At 47.2% G+C, this 2,500-nt stretch overlaps 1 pseudogene; it reads left to right on the forward strand.

The window, feature by feature from the left end:
• Positions 1-2,500, forward strand: part of LOC132813065 (28S ribosomal RNA) — an 8,175-nt pseudogene that overhangs the window by 3,535 nt on the left and 2,140 nt on the right.

Genomic DNA, 2,500 nt, shown 5'->3' on the forward strand with positions numbered 1-2,500 from the left:
AGACGGGTGAATTTCACGCAATAGCTTGCCACTATCCCAAATGCAAAGGGGCTAAGCAGACCGTGATGGGCGAGTTTCAATGTGAAGCCTGTGAGGCCAACTTCACAACAAAAAGCGGTCTTGGGCAGCACGAGAGGCACATGCACCCGGAGTTGAGGAACACCAAGCGCATAGAGGCAGCCAAACCTACAACTAAGAAACGGAAAGGGGCGTGGACTGAGGAGGAAGAAATCCTCTTGGAGCACTTGGAAATAAGCCTTGCTGGCGCCAAGTTCATTAATGTCGAGATCGCCAAAGTACTAACAACAAAGACGGCCAAGCAGATCTCTGACAAACGCAGGTTGCTTCAGAAAAAACGTCAAACCCAAATCGCAACCCCGGCAACCCCGAAAACATTTGAAGTAAACGAGCAAGAGCCCATACAGAAAGAGGAGAATGGCTCGGAAACATCAGTAGATCAACAGATTCCATACAAGATTCCGGCTGTACTCCCTAAACATAGGGAAGTGGATGAACAACTCAAACAAGCCGAAGAACTACTGAAGAAAGCCAAAGATCCAATCTGTATGGCTCAAGCTCGAGGGTTGGTAGATTGTATTACGGAACAATTAAACGGTGGACATAACGAAAAACACCCTCGCCAACGGCCAAAAGACAACAAAAAGAAGGCCGAAAACAAGAATAATAATAACGGGGCAAAAAGGCGTTATGCCACCAAAAAAGCGGCGTATAAAGAGGCACAAGATCTATATAAATCGAACAGACGCCAGCTAGCCAGGAAGATAATGGGGGCACCTGACACATTGCAATGCCCCATCTCACGGGAAGAATTGGAAGCCAGGTTCCGTGAGAAGCTATCAAAGCCGAACAACAAGGCAGACATTAAGAACTTTACTGGCTATGCTGGCCGAGCGGACGAAGAACTACTCCTGGGACCAATCGGAGAAGAAGAGGTAGACGAAGCCCTGAGTGGCATTGACAAACATAGTGCACCAGGGCCAGATGGCATTAAACTGAAACACCTAGAAGCCATCCAAGAAACTGATGCATCCCGTCTACCTCGGCTCTTCACCCTTTGGCTTAATACTAGATCGATCCCAGAGAGTATGAAGAAGAGCCGGACGGTGCTAATCCCCAAATGTGAAGACCAAGACCGGCTCAAAAATTTGGACAACTGGCGGCCCATCACCATCGGGCCAATGCTCCTTCGCCTTTTTACGAAGATTATAGCGAAGAGGTTAAGCAAAGCGGTAAACATAAACGCAAGGCAGAAGGGTTTCCTGGCTTCTACACCCGGATGCAATGAAAACATCGCTATCCTCCAAAACATCATAAAGGGCTCAAAGAAAAACAAAAAAGAGCTGGCCGTGGTCTTCGTAGATTTGGCAAAGGCATTCGATTCAGTTGGCCACAAACTACTCATTGGTTCGCTGAGGAGAATGAAGGCACCCGCTGCCTTCGTAGACCTGATCCGTGACCTGTACACGAACAACACCACAGTGATTGAGGGTAAAGGAAAGCCGACGGAACAGATTAAGGTCGAGAGAGGTGTGAAGCAGGGCGATCCACTGTCACCTTTACTATTTAACATCGCGATAGACCCTCTGATTAGTACCCTGGAGCAGACAGGCCAGGGCATTACAATGCCGTATGGAAACAACACGCTTAACTGTACAGCATTGGCATTCGCGGATGACATTGCACTGCTGAGCAACTCTCACGCCGGGATGCAAGAGAACTTAAAGATCCTCCAGTCTTATTGTGAGAAGACAGGCCTGGACATTAATGTCAATAAAACTAAAGGCTTCCACTTCACATGCAAAAGGAAGACCTTCATGTACAACCATGCGGCCAAGTGGAGGATCAGAAATGAGACCATCAAATACATCCCACCAGGAGACACAGAGAGATACCTGGGTGCCCGGATAGACCCATGGGCAGGCGTTAAAGAGAGCGAATGGGAGGAAAAACTCAAAACCTGGGTTGAAGGCTTACGAACGGCGCCTCTCAAACCAACACAGAGATTGGAACTGCTCAGAGTGCATGTCATTCCAAGACTATATTTCCATCTGATACTAACAGAGGCGTCTCAAAACATACTGATGAAGCTGGATCAGATAATTCGGAATGCGGTGAAAGAATTCCTACACCTGCCACAACACGTTGCAGATGGCTTGCTATACTCGAAAAACAAAGATGGAGGTCTGGCAATACCGAAACTCGAGATTCAAATTCCATCTGCCATAATTAGAAAGCGAGAATCTCTAGAGCGCTCAACCGATCCAATCATAAGAGCCTCTTTCCAATTCAGAGAAGAGGACAACAAGGAAACCATCGCGGAATTTCGATCGCTTAAAGCACTCCGCGAAATCAAAGATTTCCTTGTTGAGAAAAAGATACCTGTGGGACGTAACAACGAAGTCCTAGCAATGATAATAGAGGGTGGACAATTGTCAGAAAAGCAACGACAACGCTTACTAAAACCTCCCAATGAGTACGG

The sequence above is a fragment of the Hemiscyllium ocellatum genome, unplaced genomic scaffold, assembly GCF_020745735.1.
Source record: "Hemiscyllium ocellatum isolate sHemOce1 unplaced genomic scaffold, sHemOce1.pat.X.cur. scaffold_3189_pat_ctg1, whole genome shotgun sequence".
NCBI lineage: Eukaryota > Metazoa > Chordata > Chondrichthyes > Orectolobiformes > Hemiscylliidae > Hemiscyllium > Hemiscyllium ocellatum.